Here is a 22562-nt window from a genome sequence, read left to right as displayed (position 1 = left end):
TCTTGGGACTTTACTGGGAGAATCTGGTAGGCTCCAGGAGGTAGAACCTATGAAAATGTGCACCTCCCCCCAATACTGCAGCATCCCTTGGAGTTTCTAATTCTCATGCTAGTCTACATTTGGCAACCAGCCATTTGTCGAAATTACCATTTAGATGTTCCTGCCAGTTTATGGCTCAATGACGTCACCCAGGATAGGCTGCTGTCTTCTCTGATTCTCTCTGTCTGCCTGTTTCTGATTTGCTGTAGCAGTTTGCACTATGTGCTCAAGTCTCTGGTGGGTCCAGTGATAACCAGATTGTTCTTTTCTCATGGTAAGGGTGGGAATGCTAACTTCTAAGCTATTTGCATGTGGGAAACTACCCTTATGTTTTCCATTATTTATTTGCTAACAAAATTCTATTTTACACTCTAAGTCTTTACTGCTATTTCTTGAAAAGAAAACACTTGGCTTGCAGAAAATAAATGTATTAAATAAATGTGCATAACAATTAGAATTCAAATTAAAATTTTAATTATATAAACTATTAATAGGGGAGTATTTACATAAATCATGGACTAGTCATGCAGAGTAATATCACACAGCTGTGAAAATATGAGACAGATTTGTATTTTGATAAGAGCTGATCACAATGTACATAGCTAAGTAGGAATAAAGGAAGATTTGGTAGTGTGATGTGTTCCCACTTGTGTGGTATAGGGGGCATATGCGTATGTCCCTGGGATGAAACGAACTTTGAGAGGATGAACAGGGAAATGGTAATGGGGGTTGTTTTGAGTGAAGAACCAAGGAACTGAGGCTTTAAAGTTGGATGGAGACCTTTTCTCATGATGCATCCTTCTTTGTCATTTGATTTTAACACATTGTTTTAAAAAGTAAAGTTAATTTAAAAATGACAAAAACCAACTTGCCTAAAATTTCTTTAATTTTTTAAAAATATAGCCCGTCCATTGGGTTAACGAAACTTGGTCCCCTGACCTTACTCATCTTAAGAGATAAAGTGATGAAAACGTCCTTCTACAAAGGAGAAGGCATCTGAGAAATTATCAGAGAGAACGTGGCCAGAGTTTGCAAATAAAGAGAGCAGAGCCTAGACAGGGAAGCTTTCAAACATAGACACTGAGAGACCTCAGAGCACTGCGTTTGTTCCCGTTCCCGTTTCACTAGCTGTGAACGAGGGATGTGCCAGCAGCAAAGTGCTATTGATCAGAGCAGCTGCAGATCAGAGCTAGTTTGCAGAGAGTAGGTGTGAAATGACAATTATAATTAATTAGGGGCCTTGTCTTCCAGGGGGGTGTTTGCTCATTAGACTGCAGCACACGGTAGTTACCAGTTCTCATTGCCTGACTGCAACAGCGGTTTATCCCTTCCACTTTTCAAAATATTTCTGGAACTTTATTCTTCATGATACCATCAGTGACCAGAGGTAATAGGTGGCATTCTCATTTTCAAAATTCATTTGTCGTAACAGTATCAAAGGCCTGAGAAAGGTTTTAGAAATATCCTAATCACACACTAACAGTCATAAACCTGCAACTTTGCAGCCAGCCAAATTCAAATCTCTCTATACACAATATGTTTAATACACAAAATTAAACATGGGGTATAATAAAACTACACATGACTCATGATTTCAGTGTTACATTAGTAGGAAATAGAGAATACAACGACCTTCAAATAACCTCTGAGAAAAATAAATTCTAAATTGCAACAGAGCTGCACTGGCCCTTTAAACTTCAGAATGTGGAAAGGAAGAAACGGAAACTTTCAGACATCCTTTGTCAAAAAAGTGGAGAGAAGAAAGAGAAATTTAGATCAAATGCAGACAAGGTCATTCCAGAAAGAGAAAAATGTCCTTGTCCTAACACCAGGAATGTGAATATGCTACTTTACATGCCAAAGAGGGTTTTGCAGGTGTGATCAGGGATAAGGAATCTTCTATGGGCACTTTCCCCTTGGTCACCTGAGTGGGCACGGAGTCCTCAGAAAGCAACAACCTTGCTGGCTGCAGTTATACAGGGTGGGGCAGAAGTAGGTTTATAGCTGTGAGTGCACAAAACACAGAGTTTATTCTAGTATTTTTATTAATCATTGTGTAATTTTCCATACGAACAACTGTATGCCTACCTTTGCCCCACCCTGTGTAGAAAGATGTGATGGGGCTGCCTTTGCAGGTGGTGGAAGAGGGCCGTTCCTCCTGCTGGGAATTCAGGAGTCCTCTGAAAGCTGGAAAAGACAAGGACACATATTGTTTCCTGGAGCAGCCAGAGCAAACCCTGCCCTCTCTGCACCTGGATTCTCGTGCAGGAAAGGGCAGTTTTGGATTTCTGAACAATCACCTAATCAAGAATGTCAGTGAGGATGTGAGAAATTAGGACTCTCATACGATGCAGTTGGGATGCACACTGGTAAGACCCTTAGGGAAGGGAAAATGGCAGCAAATGCAAAGTGAAAAACTACATGGCATTCACATTTTGGGCTGGCAACACCACTCCTAGGAGTTTATTTTAAGGCTCCTTCTCCAACAATGTAAAAGTACGTTTGCTCAAGTATATTTATTGCAGTCTTTAAAAAAAAAGTTGAATATATCAGAACACCTTGCCTGGCTACCCATAAAAAACCGCGGGTTGAACGGACTATAGAAGGCCCACATGACAGAATCCTCCGCGGACGCTGTAAAAGAAGGACGATGTTCTCTACCATCAGGTATAGAGCAATTTCCAAGAAACTGAGAACAGGAAAGCATCTAGAGTATGCTAACTTTGGGCTAGGAAAATATGAAATTATACATGTCTTTGTTTATTTTACAAAATGATAAATAAGAAAGATAAACTGGAAATAAGATTAACAACCAGCAGGGGAGGCTGGGAAGGAGGGGGCGGATAGCATGAGGAGGATAGCTCTTCCAAGTGTAGCTTTTAGAGTTCGGGTTTCTTGGAACCGTGATCATTGTGTACACACTCAAAAGATCCACACAATTAAAAAATGAATAAACAATGAATAGTTATATTTCATTTGAAATATAACTATTTCAAATGAATAACAGTGCTCCATGGAAAGGAGAGGAAACTTAATCTCAATAGTTTTCGAGGTCAGTATTTTGAATCTATGCCTTCACATTAAAGAGTTTTAAAGCTTATAAATAAATATAGAGCTCCAGGTAGTATATGTTTTTGGAGGGGGTTCACTGTTTGCTATAGATAAACAATTGTTAACTACTTTCTGTATATTTGATGACTGGGCAATCAGGTAAATATATTGTGTATAATGTGAATTAGATTTCTCATCGTCAGACAAAGGCATTCAGGTACAGAAAGGGGGAAGGCTAGAATGAGCCCTCTGTGGTTGGTGGTTTGTCACTGGAGTTTTAGTGAGAACTCAACTATATACGTGTTGGGTATGTGTGTGTGAAGTATTCATTTCATTATATATACCCATTATGTATGTATATGTACCTTTGTGTATGTGTTTTAATCACTTATTTGTTTCTAAACATGAACTTTTGATTAACCACTCAGTTGGAAGACAGTAGCAAAAGGTATATTTGTACACATATGACATAAGATTATGTTTTTATCCTTGTTATATTTTTGTTTAAGGAATATTCACAAGCATTTGTATTGCTTAATTAGGGAGACATAATCTGGTGTGCCTAGAGAATGGGAAACACAATTTTAGGATTAAAAAGTATGTGCCATAATGGTTTGAGTAACTGAGAATTGATTTCATGCATTTGTGATAATTGACATCACAGAGAATTAATTAATCTTAGTTATATAGTTGCTTAAAGTTTGTAATTTAAAAATGCCCAACAACATTGATAAAGTCTAGCTCTTTATCATAAGTTGAGAAAATTAATTATATTTGGCCAAATATGATTACCCTAAGTCATATGACTAAGCACTAAAAACCATCATGAAAGATAATGTTTGCAAGGCACCTGCATTTGTGATAACCATTTGTGAGAGCATATTTCACAGGCGGAGACAAAATGCAATAGCAGCTTTATGGGTTCTGCCATAAAACAGTAAAACAGGGACGAGCCTTGGGCATGGAACCAGGAGTCTGCCTGGGGTCTCTGTGTGACTTTTATGGAGGCATTTAATCATCTTATAACTTAAATTCTTCAAGACAGAAATGCCTGTCCCAGGTTATCTGTGATGATTTGTATGTGGTAAGGCACGTGAAAAGGTCTGGTGATGGTAAGATATTACTCAAATACTAATTGCTGAGGATGTGCTTGTCTGCTCCATTTTAAATGGGAGTTTGGCAGCTTGAATCCCTCCTCTCAGACTTTCACTGCTTGCATGGTCAACTCGTAAAAAAGCAGGACAGCTTCTCACTGCTTGCTGATTCATTTCCTGAACATATAAGGAGATGAAAAGATAATTTATTCTACTTTTATTGATTACAATGTCTCAGAGTTCTAGAAAATAAAAATTTAGAGAAGATTAATGCATTTTTCAATGCCTAGGAGGTTCTACTTGGTCAGCTTAAAGTATGGGGAGCTAAGTCTCAATATTTGTTAAGATTTAAAGGCATGGCTCAAGAGAAACACTTTATGGCATTATAAAGGTTGCGGGACTTTCTGGGCATCCCAATCAGTTGTAGTTTTATTTCAGTCTTGTTTAAGAATTATAGCCATTACCTGCCCGATTACTTATTTTCCAGCATTTGGAAATAAATGAACATTGAGTCATCCTTCTCAAAGTCAATGGCTATGTCAAAGCTAGTCCTCAATATCTGACATTAAAAGTCACAGGACTGTGTTGTGCAGCAGATCTCTGAAATGTACTCATCCTGTACGACTGTGACTTCATCCCCATCGAAAAACTCCCCATATACCCCCAGTCCCCTGGTAACCACCATTCTGTTGCCTCCTGTACCTTTGATTATGTGTGTACTGTGTTTTCTTGATCCATTCATCTGTCAGTGGCCATTTAGGTTTCTTTCTGGTGTTGGCTATTGTGAATAAGGTTGTGATGAACATGGGGGTGCAGATATTTTTTTGAAATCCTGATTTCAGTTTTTTGAATATATACCCAGAAATGGCATTGCTGGCTCATATGGTAGTTCTGTGTTCAATGTGTTTGAGGGATCTCCATACTCCTTTTCCATACGTAGTGCCTATAGTTAACAGTAAGGTATGGTTGTTAACTGAAATTTTCTTAGTAAGGTAGATCTCACGTTAAGTGATCTTATCACACAAAAGCAAACAAAGCAAAACAAAACAAAAACAGAGGGATGCAAGGAAATTTATGGTAGTGGTTTATGGGTTTATTACCTGGAGTGTAGTAATGGTAACACTGGGTTATATACATTAGTTACATGAAATTTTTGTATACTAATTATATCTCAATAAAGCTGGAAAAAAATTCTTGGAAGTCAAGTTCTCAAATTTTTATATTCTCAGTATTCAGATTTCCCCAGGAGTGTCATAAGCAGAAATGTGTGTATTTGAGGGACCCCAAATCCCCAGAGGTCATCTGTTTGGGTTATTATCCAAAGTGACCCACCTCTGAGATGATACAGGGGCCTTCAGTAGCCTCACATTTTATTGTGTTAGGCCTTTTGAGACATATTTAGGAGCAAGATTGTTTTGTTTTTCTTCACTCAGGGCAGAGAGGAAGGACTTTTGGATTTTAGCAAATGTTTTTTATGTAGTTTTGAATAATAGTTTATATGGATTTGTGCCTCGTAGTAACTCTGTACCTTTAGAAGGGCTGTAGAACAGATCACGAATAAGGAAACTTGGTCAGAAATGTCAAGACCTGCAGAGGCAGGGTAAATCAGCCGTCCCTCAGTCATTTCCAGGGCCACTGCCTTCTTTGTCCTAGAAATCTTGGTGGTATATTGAATGTTGAATAATTTCATGAAAAGTCGTCATAATCACATCTCAGGGTACTTTTTTTGAAAGGTGAAAGAGTGTGTTGTGCCTGTGCAGAAGAGGGGATGCCCGGGTGCATGCGGGTGATCTGGCCTCTTTAGTTGCCTGGCCTGGGCACTCTCAGTCTCCACGGTGGCACAGACGCAGCTCAGCTCACGAGCTCTTCAAGGACCACCACTTTCTAAAAACGTTTTCCCTTATTTTTGCATGGAAAATCAAATTACTTAATCTTCCTAAACTTACATAACCATAGAATTGTGAGAATTAAATGGCATAATGTACAAAAGGCACTTAGTTCAGGGTTTGCTCGATAACAAGTGACATGTTGTGAGTCTTCATGGCAGCAGATGATTGAGTCACTCCTGGAGCATTGCAAACCTGCTGTGTCAAATTCCTTTTAATTTTTATAATAATAATGATGATAATGATAATGATATAATGATAGTCTGTTGGCTAATGTTTAGCACAGACTATGTGCCAGGCACTATTAAATGATGTTTTTATTAGTTACAGTAACTTGCAGAGGAAAATTTTAGGAAATTCTTTGTTATTTCAGTGGAAGAGATAAGAACAATATGAAAAAGAGGATAAAATTATAGGTGGAAAATAAGCTGTAAAAATAAAAACAAACAAAGGATGATGAACTAGAAAGAAAAACGAATAGATAAGGAGAGGCTGACAAGAAACTGAGCACCAGCAGAAGTTAATGCACGTGAACGTGGGGGGACAGGAATGTTCTCATGAGGTACCCTTGGCCTCAGAGAACTGTGTACTTCAGTCCCGTCTCTAACCCGGCTGAACACAGGCCCGTCACGCAGTGATGGTATAGGCAGAAAGATGGGACAGTAACCTGGGATAAGCAGCATGAGGCCACAAGAACATAATTTTTTATTCAGTAAAATTCACATAACATAACATTTATCATTTTAACCTTTTTAAAGTGTGAGATACAGTGGGCTTTACTATATTTACAATGTTGTGTAATCATCACCACTATTGTATTCCAGAATATTTCTAATACCCCAAAAGGAAACCACATGCCTCATAATTTGCCCTCCTCCCATCCCCCGAAACCTCTCATCTACTCTCTTTTTCTGTGGATTTATCTATTATGGACATCTCCTATAAATAGAATCAGACGACACCTTGTATTTTTTTGTACTAGTGGTCTGGCTCCTTCACTTAGCATGATGCTTTCAAGATTCACCTGTGTTACAGCATGTGTTGGGATTCCACTCCTCTTTTGGGCTGTAGAACATGTCACTCCATGGGATGTGTTTTGTTTATGCATTCATCAGGAGATGGACGTGTGGGTTGTTGCTATCGTAAAAAATATTGCTGTACATTGAACATTCCTGTACAAGTTTTTGTGTGAAAATATGTTTTCAGTTCTCTTGGGTAAATACCTAGGAGTGGAATTTCTGGGTCACATGGTAACTCTGTTCACCTTTTTGAGGGACTGTCAAACTTTGCCACAGTTGCAGCTCCGTTTTACAGCCCCACCAGCAGCGCCTGAGGGGTCCAGTTTCTCCACATCCTTGCCAGCACTCACTGTTTAGTGAAGCCATTCTAGGGGTCTGCAGTGGTATCGTATTGTGGATTTGATGTGCATATTATGTTTTTAGTGAGTTGAAAAGGGGTTGAGCATCTTTGCAGTGCTTACAGGCTATATCTATTCTATTTCTTCTTTTGTGAAATGTTTATTCAAGTCTTTTGCAATTTTTAAATTGGACTGTTTATCTTTCTATTGGTGTGTTATAAACATCCTTAATATATTCTAGATACTAGGTCTAAATCCTGTCACTCACAGGATTTAGGATACTACGTGATTTGCAAATATTTCCCCTCTTTTGCATGTTGTCTTCTCACTTTCAAGAGTGAAAACATTGCCTAGTCCAAGGTCACAATGATTTACAAATAGGTTTCCTCTTAAGAATTTTATAATTTTAACTCCTATATTTAGCTCTTTGATTCATTTTGAGTTAGTTTTTATAGTACATGGTATGAACTAGGGATCCAAATTCATTATTTTCATGTGACTGTTCGATGATCCCAACCCCACTCATTAAAGAGACATTCCTTTCCCCAGTGTGTGTGTGTGTGTTTCTGTTTCATTGAGCTTTATGTCTATCCTTATGCCAGCACCACACTGTTTCTATTACTGTAGCTTTGTGGTAAGCTTTGAAATCAGACACTGAGTTTTTTCCCAACTTCTTTCTCTCTTGCAAAATTGTTTTAGCTGTTAGGGGACCCTAGAATTGCCACATAAATTTTAGGATCAGCTTGTCCATTTCTGTAAAAAAGAAAAAAGCAGTTGGAATTTTGATTGAATATGTACATAAATGTGGGGAGTTTTGCCATCTTCACGCTATGTCTTCCATTCCATGGACATACATGAGATATTGTTCCCTTAGTTTACCTACAAAGGAGTTCCTATAAGACTATCAGCTGTTTCTCAAAAGAAACCTTGTAGGCAAGAAGGGGCTGGAAAGAAGTGTTCCAAGTCATGACAGGCAAGGACCTACATTGAAGATTACTCTATCCAGCAAAGTTATCATTTAGAATGTAAGGGCAGATAAAGTGCTTCCCAGATAAGGTCAAGTTAAAGGAGTTCATCATCACCAAGCCCTTATTATATGAAATGTTAAAGGGACTTATCTAAGAAAAAGAAGATAAAAAAACGTGTAGAGTAAAATGACAGCAAACTCACAATTATTAACAACCACACCTAAAACAAAAACAAAAACAAACTAAGCAAACAGCTAGAACAGGAACAGAATCACAGAAATGGAGATCACAAGGAGGGTTATCAGCAGGGAGGCGGAAGGGGAAGAATGGGGGGAAAGGTACAGGGAATAAGAAGAGTAATTGGTATGTACAAAATATCAGGGGGAGGCCAAGAATAGTATAGGAAATACAGAAACCAAGGAACTAATATACATGACCCATGTACATGAACTAATGGGGGAGAGGAGAGGATGCTGATTGGAGGGCAGTGCAGGGCAGAGGGGAATGAATAAAGGGGAGAAAAAAATGGCACAACTATAACAGCATAATCAAGAAAATATACTTAAAAAATAAAAAAACAGTGTTTTCAGTGTAGGAAGCTTGCACTTCCTTGGGTAAATTTATTCTTAAATATTATGTCCTTCAAGCTATTGTAAATAGAAGTTTTCTTATTTTTATTTTTAATTATTCATTGCTGGTATACAGAAATACAATTGATTGTATTGATACAATGAATTGATCTTGTGTCCTGCAACTTTCCTGAACTCATTTATTAACTCTAATTGTGTGTATGTGTGTGTGTAAATTCTTTAGGGTTTTCTATATATAAGATAATGTCATTTGCTGGTTAAGATAGTTTTGCTGCTTCTTTTCCCATCTGGATGCCTTTTGTTGCCTTCTCTTGCTTACTTGCTGTGGCTATAACTTTCAGAAAACATTGAATAGAAGTGGGGAGAGTGGGATCCTTGTTTTGTTTCATATCTCAGGGGATACATTTTTAGTCTTTTGCCATTGAACATGATGTTAGCTGTGGAATTTTCATAGATATCTTTACTACATTGAGGAAGTTGCCTTCTATTCCTAGTTTGGTGAGGTTTTTAAAAACAATTATGAAAGGGTCTTGGATTTTGTCAAATGTTTTTTCTGTTCCTACTGAGGGAATCATGTGCCTTTTTTCTTAATTCTTTAATGAGTTGTATTACATTGCTTGACTTTCATATATTGAGCCAAGGTTTTATTCTTGGGATAAATTTCACTTGGTGATGGTGTAGAATCATTTTAAAGTGAGACTGCATTTCATTTGCTAGTATTTTGTTTAGAATTTTCTATATTCACAAAGGATATCAATCTGTAGTTCATGATAATTATTGTTTTTTTTTGTCTGGTTTTGATATCAGCGTAATACTGGCCTTCCATTGTTAAAAATAAGTAAGGAAGTGTTCCCTCCTCTTTTATTTTTTGAAAAATTTGAGAAATATTGGTGTTAATTCTTCTTTAAATTTTGGTAAATTTCACTTGTAAAGTCATCTGTTCCTGAACTTTGTTTTTTAAGATTTTATTGATTTATTTTTAGAGAGGGAAGAGAGAGAGAGAGAGAAAGAGACATCAATGTGTGGTTGCTGGGGGCCGTGGCCTGCAACCCATGCATGTGCCCTGACTGGGAATCGAACCTGTGATGCCTGGTTTGCAGGCTGTGCTCAATCCACTGAGCTATGCCAGCCAGGGCCCTGAACTTTTTTTGTTGAAAGTTTTTGATTAGTCATTAGATTTATTCACTTAAAGGTTTATTAAATTATCTATATTTTTCTCGAGTTTGCTTTTGTAGTTTGTGTGTTTCTAAGAATTTGTTCATTTCATGAGGTTATCTGATTGGTTGGTATATAGCTATTTACAATATTATCTTATAATCCTTTTTATTTCTGTAAGGTAGGTTAGAAGGTCTCTATTTTTATTCCTGATCTTGTTAATTTGAATCTTTTTTTTCTTGTCCACTCTAACTAAAACTTTCTTAATTTTGTTGATCTTTTCAAACAATAAACTTTTGATTTTGTTGATCTCTATTTTTTAAATTCTTTATTCTGTTGACATCCTCTCTAGTCTTTATTAACTTCCGACTTCTTTTTGTTTGGGGTTTAGCTTGCATTCCCCCCCCCCCCCCCATTTTTTAAGGTGGAAATTTAGGTTAGTTATTTAAAACTATATTTTTTTAATTATAAAAATGTTATTAGTTATTGCTTGTGAGCAATACTTTAATTGCACGTGGAACTTTTTGTCTGCTGTGTTTTTGCTTTTGCTTGTCTTAAAGTATTTTCTAATTCTATTGTGATATATTCTTTGACTGGTTACTTAGGAGTGTGCCATTTAATTTTGTTACATTTGCAATTTTTCCAAATTTCTCTAGGTTGTTGATTTCTAATTTCACCCATTGTGGTCAGAGAACACAGCTTATATGCTTTTAGTCTTTTAAATTTTTTTGAGATATGCTTTGTGGCCTAATTTATGGTATATTTTGGAGAATATATCATGTGCATTTGAGAAGAATGTATATTTTTCTGCCATTGGATGGAATGTTCTACATACCTCTTATAAATTCAGTTGGATTACAATGTTGTTTGAGTCTTTTATTTCCTTGATTTTCTATCTTGTTGTTCTGTCCATTATTACAAATAATGTGTCGAAGTCTCAGACAAGTACTGCTCAATTGTTGGGAACTGTCTGCCTGGTTTGAGAAGCTGTAACCCCCCCATGGCTAAGGCTGAATGAGAGATCTTGGGACCCTAAGCCACTAAGGAGACAAAGCTTATCTCCCTGGCAGGAGTGCTGCCTCTACCCCCTTTACTTAACCCTGCTTGGCCTCAAGCAGATGACCAGTTAGCCAATGACAGGTAAGATTGCTCAAGGGAGGGACGACCTAAGACAGACATGTCATGAAGGGGCCCTCAGGGAAAGACTTGGGGGGAGCTATAGAAAAAAGGGGGTGATGGACCCTCACCCCTCAGCTTTGACATAGCCTGAGTTCTCATTCTGTCTTCAAGAAGTCTCCTAATCTCTTGGCTGCCTTACTTCCCCCACCTGACTTAAGCCTGAAACAATGCCAGAGGGTGGTGCAGCCCTGGGCAGGAATAGGCAGTTCCCTGGGGCAATCAGGCTTAAGCAAGAACGCATAAAATCCTGTGAAAACTGCTTTGCTAAGAATGCCCTCAATTTTCTGATAAGGGTCCAAGTATGAAAAGAGTTTCTTTCCCAAAGTTTTATAGCCCTTTAGCTAACTGACCCTGACTCAGAATAAGCCCTCATAGTTCTTTGTATGCTATCTATTGTTTTATCCTTGCTGCCTGACAATGATTGATGAGCTTCACCTGTATTCCTGTGCAAATTGAACCCAGTAAAAGCCCATTGAGGAAAAGGCTCCTGGCCCTTCTCCTTTGAGAGATGGGTCATCTTTCCTCCCCAAGAAGATCATGTCTTGGTAGACTTATTCTCATCCATGGCAGATGGGGTGTGGTGTCTCTGTGGGCAGATCCCCCCCCACACACAATTTCTTTATACCTTCATTCAGTCAGATTGACTCTTGTATTTTAGGTTTATGTTGTTAAATGTATGTATATTTGTAATTATTGTATCTTTTTGATAGATTGACTTTTTCCCCCTCACCTGAGCACATTTTTTCATTTCTTTTAGAGAGAGGAAGGAAGAGAGTGCAACCCTGATGCAAGAGAGAAGCATCAATCAGTCACCTCCCTTATGTGCCTGGACCATGGATCCTATGCACCCAGACTGGGGATAGAACCCACAGCCTACATTTGTGCCCTGACTGGGAATTGAACCTGCAACCTTTGGGTTATGGAACAACACTCCAACCAACTGATCCACACCAGCCAAAGATTGACTTTTTTTATGTTTACGTAATGTCCTTTTTTTTTTTTCTCACTCACAGGATTTAGGACCCAGGAACAGCTAGACAGATGTCCTCTTTCCTGTAGGAATTTAATAGGCTACCTGATATTCAACATTCACATTGGTCCCCGAGGAACTGGATTCATCTCTGGCTGACTCAGGCTGACTAATATTATCAAAGGACTCTTTTAATTTCTAGCTAGATCATGAGGAAAAGTTCCAAATTGGTTTATAAAATAGTAGAGCTGATGTGGTGTGTGGGCAAAAGTTTCATGGAGTAATATTATGCCTCTTTCATTGCTGTTGAATCCAGTTATAAGGTCTTTTTTTTCTGCTCTACAACTTTGGTACCACTGATGATTTTCCTTTGATAAGAGAAGAATATTAATTATAAAATAATGAAAACTATATCCAATAACAGAAGGAAAAATACACAACTGTTGTCTTAGAAATGTGGACCCTGTTAGACTGAAGACCCTTTGTGTTGAGAACTGATGGTAATTATCTAAGAAGATGTCGTGGTGGAGCTGCTTTGGGAAGTAGAGCCCGGAGAAAGCTGCACTGAGATGTATTTGGGGTGAGGCAAGAATGGAAAAGCAGAGAAGAAAGCAGAGCTATGATCCTGAAGTGCTATATGGGGTGATTGTTTCAATAAACTGTCTCTAGTGGTGAAAGAGCCAACTGGAAGTTCTTTGCAATTCCTGCCAGATAGACCCCCAATCTCTACTTCACACTTCTTTAAAAAAATTGTTTTTTTAAAGAACTTTATTGGGGCACATTGGTTAATGAAATTATATAGGTTTCAGGGTTACAATTTCATAATATATCATCTGTATATTGTACTGTGTGCTCACCACCCCAAGTCAAGTGTCTTTCCATCACCATTTATTCCCCCTATACCTTCTTCTACCTCCCCACACCCCCTTTCCTTCTGGTAATCACCAAACTGTTGTTTGTGTCTGTGAGTTTTTTCCTTTTGTTTAATCCCTTCACCACTTTCAGCTAGTCCCCTAACCCCTACCCCTCTGACAGTTGTCACTCTGTTCTCTATCTATGAATCTATTTCTGTTTTGTTCATTAGTTTTTGTTCATTAGATTCCACATATGAATGAAATCATATGGTACTTGTCTTTTCTGACTGACTTGTTTCACTTACCATAATGTCTCTCAACCATGCTGTCACAAAGGGTGAGATTTTCTTCCTTTTTTACGGCTGTGTAGTGAATTGTGTGAATGTACCACAGTGGTTTGATCTGCTCATTTACTGAGGTGCACTTGGGCTGCTTCCCAATCTTGGCTGTTGTAAATAATACTGCAGTGGACATGGAGGTGCACATAACTTTTTAGAATTAGTGTTTTGGGATTCTTTGGATATATTTCCAGAAGTAGAATCACTGAGTCATAAGGCAGCTCCATTTTTAATATTTTGAGGTAACTCCATACTGTTTTGCATAGTAGCTGCACCAGTCTGCATTCCCATCAACAGTGCATGAAGGTTCCCCTTTCTCCACATCCTCTCCAACACTTGTTGTTTGTTGATTTATTGATGACAACCATTCCAACAGGTGTGAGGTGATAGATATCTCATTGTGGTTTTAGTTTGCTTTTCTCTGATGATTAGTGACATTGAGCATCTTTTCATATGTCTGTTGGCCATCCATATGTCCTCTTTGGAGGTGTTCTTCATTTAAGTCTATTCTGCCTTTTATAAAAGAGACTTTTCTGTGTGTCTCTGTAAATTAAAGATGATGCTGAGTACTATTTCTAGAGTGATACACTGTGCAACAAAGATAATGTGAGTAGGTGGGAGACAGTCCACAAACCCAAATCATTTGACAGGGATAGGGGTCTGGAGTTAGAGATAACAATTGGAACTCACATCTCGCCTCCTGCCTCTTGAACACTTTCCATCAGCGTATGTCTCACACTGTGCATATTAACCCCATTTTATCTAAGTTCATCACACTTTTTGTACCTAGAATACTACTCCTTTTTTTCTGGTTTTCAAAATTTTGTCCATCCCTAGCTAGAGCTCAGTACCACCTCCTGCATGAAATGTTTTCTGCTGCCCCCTGCCATGTGCTTATTGCAGTTATGTTCTTCTTGTTAATACCTCCCCGTGTTTAAAATTGTGGGGAACCCTACCCCAAGCTGCCTATAGGCCAGCCATGTGGCTGCTTGACTGATAGGACAGTAGCAAACTTGATGCAAGTAGCAACTTTATGTTGCTTGTGTTTTGGGATTTGTTCTTTTGCTACTCCTGAAAACTTTCTTCTGTTCTCTGAGGAAGCCTGGGCTTGCCTGCTGGAAGATTGGAGACAGTGGGAGAAAGGCCCCATCAGACCTGATGATCAGGAGAGACAGGAGTGAGCCAGCTGGCCCCAGGTACCCTGCCAGCTGACCATACAATGCAAGTGAGCCCAGCTGAGTTCTGTTCGGCCAAGCCCAGCCCAGTGCAGACAAATTGTCTAGCTCTGTGCAACATCTATTTAAAATATGTAAAAATTGTGCTAAAAATGGTTATTGTCTTAAGTCATTAAATTTTGCAGGTGCTTTGTTACACAGCAAAAACTAACTGATAAAGCCCCACTGAGAACTAATTACTTTTTCATTTGAATTTCATTGAGCATAAGAATTAAGTCTTATACCAGTCTTGTATGCTTTTATCTCTTTGTTCAGTTCCTTACATACTATATCATCATACTTAACATTTGTTATACATTTACTTTGTGTCAGGTACTTACTATTGGCTCTATAAGCAAAAACTGATGAAGTACTCTGAGAAATCCAACAATGTAGATGCTATTATCTTCATGGCACAGATGAGAAAACTGAGGCCCAGGGGAGAAATGCCTGCCAACCTCCCAAACCCAGTCACCAACGGAGTGGGCACTGAGACCCAGCCATTCAGCTTCAAAGCACGCACTTGTAATTCGTACAATGCACTGCTTTGCTGCACATTTTGGTGTTGCGTATGGTTCAGCTATGTTGTAACAGTCTTCGTTTTTCAGCAAATGTTACCTTTGAGCCAGGCATACAACATTTCCCAGAGAACCTCTTGGTCTAGGAGCTATTGGAATGAGTCACAGCTGGCTTCATTAAGCTTCAGTGCCTCAGGAATGTTGCTGAGACCCCATGGCGGGTTTTCAGGGATATAAGCCATTGTGCAGAAAAGAAAACAATACTCAAGGCTCTGGAAATTTATCTCTCTGAGAACCTCCCTTCCTGGCTTGCTCCCAAGGAGAATGTCCTCGCTTCACTTCTAACACAGCTCACTGTCCTGGGGGATTTGTTGGGAGGACTTGTTCCATAGCAATTTCCTCCTGCTTGCTGCTTCTTCCTTCAGGTTTTTGTCATTTCAGTCCCCTGCGGAGCACCAGGAACATGAGGACTATTTTGTATCAAATTATATGTAAATATTATGTAAATATGTACACACACACATATAGTTAGTTCTTGACCTCAAGAACTAAAGATACACATAGATGGGGAGAGAGAGATTTCATTACAGGGAAGGATCTGCAATCTAGTAGCACATAGGAGGCTGGGTTTTAACCTGGTTGGGTCAAAACTCAGGCTGATGACCTCGGGTTCCCCTTTTAGGGTATCCTTAACCAGCAGCCTTTGTGGGCATGCACTTTCTAAGTGTTAGCTGTTTAGATTTTATTAAAAATCCAGCAAGAGAAATAATCCTTAAAGAAAATAATTTGCGATATACTGTCCATTCACACTTTGGATCTCAGTTTTATCATTAGCTCAAATAAGACCACTGGGAGAGTGACTACATTTTAGACAGTTCACTAAATTGCCTTCATGTAATTATATTTTAGTGTCTTCTCCTCAGAACTTCAGGGTCAAAGCTGGGTTCCCGCCCTGCTCTGTCAGTCATCGGCTGTGATGTTGGGGGAGCTCCTTAACTGTTTTAAGCCTTCATTTCGTAATTTGGAAAATGTAAGGATAAATTCTTACTTCATAGAGCTTTGTGAGATTTTAATGATATAGCCCCCATAAAAAATAGATGTCCTTACACCTTTAAAAAATTTGTAGCTTAAGAAAGCCATATGAAATTCATTTTGGTGTATTTGCTACAAAATCTGTTGTAAAATCTGTTGTCAAGGTCTTTGCCAATTTTAGTTTTTACTACCAGTTTAAAAAGAACTCTGCTTCTCTGAGAAAGTGAGACTGCCCACCCGCCCCCCTACCACACGGCTCTCTAGGAATAAGAATGAGCTAATTGCTCATGGTTATCTTTTTGTCCTGGGTGCAGAGAAACTCAGTAATATTTGTACTTTATAGTGAGTATATTAGCTTGGCTGGTTCAATTATTTTCTCTCTCTCTCTGTGCGTGTGTGTGTGTGGCTGTAACTCTAAAATTTCTATTTGACTACCAATATTGTTTCAGTGTCTTATTTTCAGCCAACTTGAATGTTTTGGAGCAGAGGAGCAATCTTAATTCGGTCAAAATGTTCCTTAGACTCTCAAGGTCTCTGTTTCTTCACCTGACAAATACCCTGATTCTTTGGAAGGCTGACAACATCAGGTAATGTAACTGAGTGAGTTTTGGAAATCCAGACACACTGTATGAGAGTCAGCCATGTCCAGTCATCACGGACCAGCAGTCGCCGACGTGAGTTAGTGCCTCTCAAATGTTCTTCGGCACAACCCTTGTTTCTGAGCTCAGAAGTAATTCCATCATAGACTTTGCAAGTGAATTTGCACTTGGAATGGCACATGCCAGCACTGAATGCAATAACCCTGAATGAAAGAAAAGATCATTTAGATTTGGAATTTCGACAGTGATTAGAATTTGTATGCAGCTACATCTAGTGGGGAGGTCAGGGGAAAACACAACGAAGGTGAGAGGAGAAGAAACTGAGAGGCCACGTGGTGGCTTCAGTCCGTGTCCACTGTGAGTGCCCACCTTCTCTCCCAGCGCACCCTGCCCAGACATCGCTGCCCTCTCTCCCTCACTTCTGACATCAGCCTCATCGACATATGGCCACTACTGACATTTAAGTGGGGGCAGAAAAATACATGGAATAAATGTGTAAGGACTCACAATTCTGTTATGAAGAAATAACAACAGTTATCTTGTTTTTATCTCATCATACATATTTGTGATTTTATCACATACACAATTTTGTTCTCTTTAAAAATAAGTGCATAATATTATACCATATTGAACCTCAGTGTTTCCATTCATCTGTTGGATATGCTAATCTGTACCTTAGAACTGACCTAAAGATTAAATGAAATATATGGGTAGAAATAGCTCTATGTATATTAAGTGCTGACTAAATGTTAGTTAATTTTGAATTGAACCAGCGTTTGTCCTTGGAACTGCATCTTTCTGCCTTGATCCATGAAAGGCTCCGTTTTTACTGAAGTCATGACCCAGGTGAGTGGAAACAGAGTACACGCTGCACTAAGGACGACCAGAACCTGCTTCCTGAGTAGACAAATGTAGTGAAAAAAATAGGGCTGTACCATATTTCCTCAAGTTGCTATTTCAGCAACTCAACCAAAAAAAAGCAAACCCTTCCAACGAAGCATTCTTAGAGTAAAACTGGGCACAGTTCTTTCCTATGCAGAAGGAATTGCTGATAGGAAGCAGGAGAAAGCCTCTGTTTGGCATGGGGCATTACTGTGCTCTTTCCCTAGGAAATCCTACAACGCTTGAAACTCTGGTGCAGGCATGTCTCCACAAACAGCTTAGCACCCTCCTCAGGGAACTGGTTTCTCCGCACTGTTGCAAACAAACACAATGGAAGTCAGAGCGCCTGCTCCCAGGTGCAGCCTGACACTGCCATGTCTCAGAGTGATTTTGTTAGCTCTAGCCAAATTATGCAGCCAGTGAACAGGGGGAAAATATAATACAGGAAAGCAAACAAAGCAAAATCCCCTCAAATCCCCCAAAACAAAAACCAGGGTTTTCTCTGAGGGTGGAGCTAACTCAACTGGCTTCAGTGGAAGGGGGGTTGGGAGTCTGTCTCCACTGGATCTCAGTGGGCATCGGTAGGACCCACGAGAGAAGCCTGGTCTGGGGCAATGTCTACCAGCCTCAGCAGGTGAGTCAAAGGGCAGCTGATGAAATGGTCCGCTGCGGTCCGAGTGGGGTCTGAGGGATGGCTGCCACTGCCTCCTGACACTAATTTACCCGTTAACTCAGTTCTGTCTCTTTCCGCCCCTCTACTATTCAAGTAATGCTTAACTCTCACACGTAACTACCACTTTTACTGTGGTATAAGGAAACAATATGATCAGCCCCACTAATTCTCTCATGTATTTACTCATTCAACATTTACCTATTCACACATTTTTACTGAAAGCCGATGACTGTAATGGACCCTTTTATTCTAATATATTCATACTCATATTCATTATAGGAGATTCTAATATGAATCAAATATGTGTTCCACTTCTATGAGTTCACAGTCAAGTAAAAGAATGCTTTAAATATCAATCATCACAATAAAAAGAAAACTATTACTATATCTATGGAGGAGACTGAGACCAGGTGCCTGAGTATTAGGAAGAATGGAAGAGCAGCTAGTCCACAGTAATTTGGGACTTACGGAAGTCCCCTCTCAGCACTGCAAGAGTTAAGGGCCTCTGTCTCCCCTATCCGCCCACAGGGTTCTGCAGAAGGACTCTTCCCTGAAGGAGCACTCCACAACCCCAAACTGCCCTGGGTTAGGGCTCTTTCAAGACCTGCCCATCTACCTGAAGTCCAAGTGAAATGTGCCCACAGAGCTGAGGAGGAGCTTGTGTTGGTAAGAATAGGCCTGCATGTCCTTAAGGTAATTAACTTCTCTATTTCTCCGAATTTATGATAAGCCTGGAATGATTCTTAAGGAACTAAAAAATAGGACTAGAGGGCTTAGGGAAGAAAATATTTCTCCTCTCGCCCCTCCTCCCCCTCCACCCCCTGTGTGGCCTCTAACTGACCTGGACGCTGAGTAGGACTGACACGCTGCCCTGGGCCCAGGTGAGCGCTGCCTCAGTACAGTCTGTGAATGGACTAAGCTGAGCAGGAGGCATCTATGGCTCGGCCAGGGCAGCAGTGCTGACTACAGGGCTCTTCCAGAGGAGGGTGACCCAAGGAGAAGGCTGCTCCTGAGTCAGGCAGACAGGAAGCCAGGAGTGAGGGCTGCGCCCCAGAACTGTTCTCTGCAGGACAATGGCATCACCACTGCCACTAGCCTCTGACTCACTCCTCCAACAGGCCGGTCTGGGCGGAGGGCCCTTTGGACACTGAAGAAGAGAAAAGACATTTAACAGGGCATTGCTCTTTAAATACACTTGGGCATACAGATTATCATCTGCCTATTAGAAACAGTGGCAGACCTGAAAAAAGTACTGTTGGCCAGTGCCCACTGCAGTTTAAATAAAAATTTCTGGGTATTGGGCCACAGCACTGGTGACTCCTAAAAGCTCTCCAAAGATTCCAATTAGCAGAATGGACCAAGAAAAGTTAACCTGTTGCAAAGCGAATTCTAGCTTAGACTAACTAGTGGATGATAATCTAAAAACTACTGAAGTTGCTCCTGTTCATTCCCAATGCACATCTGTCACCTGTACGATGCTTTGCTGTTTACAAAACATCTCACAACCATGACTTAATTTGACCTTCAGCACACCCAGGAGGACAGTAGAAGAATGATTAACCCTGTTTCAGCCATGATGACACAGCTTTTCAGAGTCAGCAGATGATTCCCTGCAGTCCCAAGAAACTGACCAGACCAGCAGTGGAATCTAGATATTCTGGCCCATAAGCCAGCGCTCTGCTCATTTACCGCCTTGAAGTTTGTCTCTCAGAACTCCAAGCACCCTGGCCGCTCTGGCTCTGATTTCTGCCCCAGTTTGCTTCTATCTCCACCTCTGGATATTCTCAAAAAATGCATATTCTTGGAGAAAAGGAATAGAGATCTATATAGTATGATGTGACTGAGCCTGGGTTACCTCTGGGGGTAATCAGGCATTTTGGAAAAATATCGTTTGCTTCTTTTTTAATGCTGAATTTAAAGAACAGTGATTGTTAACCTTGCCTGCATACTAAAACCATCTTGGAAACTGTTAAAACTCTCAATGCCCAAGTTGTGCCCTGGACCAATTAAATCGGAATTTCTGGGGGTAGCCCAAGCCTTGGCATTTTGAAAGCTTTCCTGAGATCACATCATGCAGCCAGTATAAAGAATGAGACTTCGAGACAGGAAAAGAGAGATTATCTCTTAACATTAGTATTTTGCTCTAGAAAGCTGTTCAGGTGCTAGTCTAACATTGTGTTGTATTTCCATACCATTTTAATATTCATAAACTGACAAGGTGTTCTCGGCCCCTGTGTGGGACTGGCACTTCATCTGTTGTATCTCCCACAGTGCAGTTTGTACATAGCAGATGCTTTCTTTTGCAAGTAAAAGGTAGCCAAGCTCTAAATTTCTTCAGCAATAAGGAGCACTTATTACCCTGCCTTATAAGTGCTCCAGAGTGGGGCAGCTTCACTGGTTAGTACAGCAGCTCAATGACCTCACCAAGGACCTGGGCTCTTTTCACGCCCTAACTTGTCATCCTTCATGCTTTGTTCTCAGACTTGAGACTCATGGTCAAATACCTTGTATAGTTGCTACTGTTGCAGGCATTAGACAATATCTGATCAAACAATAATATTAACTCTGATCACTTTCTAGAGTAAACAACTTTTTCCCCCCAGAAACCTCTCAGCAAACTTCTTCAAATAACTCACTGGCTACAATTGGATCACCTGACACCCATATGAAAACCGACATTGGCAAGAGGACTGGGATTTGCCTAATGGGCATAAACACATCTAAAGTAATGCCTGAGCTGGGGCTGCATCATTTCCCCTGAAGAGTGGTTCGCTGAACAGAAGTGGAGCTCTGCTGGCCAGGAAGATGGAGGGATGGTGGTTTAACTTAGGAAGCCAGTCACACCCAATGAATGAAAGAAGCAGGATTTGGATGTGGAAGTCAAATCACAGCACTGCCCTTCACTATATATGTGACTTTGGATAAGTCATAGTCTCTCCAAGTCTCAGTTTCCTCAACTGCCAAATGGAGACCATAGTGGGAGCATGCAATGCACGAATGTGCCCAGAAACCACCAGATAACACCTGAAATATGCTGGGTGCACAATATATGTTGGTATCTTCCTTCTCTTCTTTTATCTCTCTGCTTCCTTCCTGGTACTTTTCAGGTACTTTTCAAACATAGATATGACTACGGTTGACTCCAAGTTAAATAGTAAATCTATAGGTGGTAGAAAATACTGGTTAGAAAGGAGTGCAGAGCAGAAAGAGAGAATGTAGATGAGAAGAAAATAACAGGTATATGATAAATTGCCACTTATAGTCTTCTAACAAAAATATTCTCTTCTTAAAACTTTTCTAACTTTTCTTGGCAGCTTTCACCCATCAGTTTTATTTTTAACTTCTTGTGTTTATCAGGAGAGACTGAAATAAAAATATAATTGAGTCCATCATCATCATGATCATCAGGGAAGTGATTTTGAGAGAAAACTGGTCAGGTGAACATTATTGCTCCCCATTTTCACCCAGTACATAGTTGCCATTGATAAATAGACAGCCAACAGCCTCTCAAGAATGCTCGAGAAACGTTACATAGCACAGCATGCCTGGTCACGGTGTGGGAGTCAGGGGGAGAGGAAGACTGGGAAATAATTTATTTGAACTTACTGATTTAATCAACTTTTTAAATGGAATGTGGGCTTCTTTACTTTTCTAATAATGTACTAACATTATTATATTTTATTCATTCACTTAAGAATACGGGCAATTATACCTGAGAAAGATTTTTAGAAACAAATGCTACAACAAGAACTATTTTCTAAGACAAGGTGACTATAGAATGAAATTGAGCAGAGCTGCTTATGTCTGACCTAATCTCTGCAAAGGGCACAGTAGCCTCTCTCTATATAAATGCAGATGGAAATGCTTAAGTGATTTATTTTATTTTCTGATGTATATACTTCTCAGTCCCTGGGCAACTACAGAAGGGAGTGTTCCTAGAAGTCTGTGCAGCCTCCTCCCAAGGCCTTGGCACAACTCCATCCTCCTTCATCCTTGTGGGCAACCCAGAGTAGCAGAGTAACATTTGCCTCGCATAAGGCAAGATTAGAGGCAAATGTTCATTTTTCAAACATTCCTTCAGATTTCTTCTTACGGATCCTTCCTGTTGCTTTCTTCTCCCCACTCTTCTGTTCCCCTCCTTTACTCACTTTCTCCAGCGCCTG

General features: G+C 39.8%; 1 long non-coding RNA gene across 1 annotated transcript; it reads left to right on the top strand.

Annotated features, from left to right (window-relative positions):
- Positions 1–7055: 7055 nt before the first annotated feature.
- LOC118502303 lies at positions 7056–20701 on the top strand. Its single transcript, XR_004905013.1, has 3 exons — positions 7056–7110; positions 19349–19355; positions 20690–20701. It is a non-coding gene; the product is annotated as an uncharacterized LOC118502303 (long non-coding RNA).
- The last annotated feature ends 1861 nt before the right edge of the window (positions 20702–22562 follow it).

The sequence above is a fragment of the Phyllostomus discolor genome, chromosome 8 (genome assembly GCF_004126475.2).
Source record: "Phyllostomus discolor isolate MPI-MPIP mPhyDis1 chromosome 8, mPhyDis1.pri.v3, whole genome shotgun sequence".
NCBI classification, from domain to species: domain Eukaryota; kingdom Metazoa; phylum Chordata; class Mammalia; order Chiroptera; family Phyllostomidae; genus Phyllostomus; species Phyllostomus discolor.
Note: the sequence above shows the minus strand (reverse complement) of the source record. Positions and strands in the feature narration are given on the sequence as shown.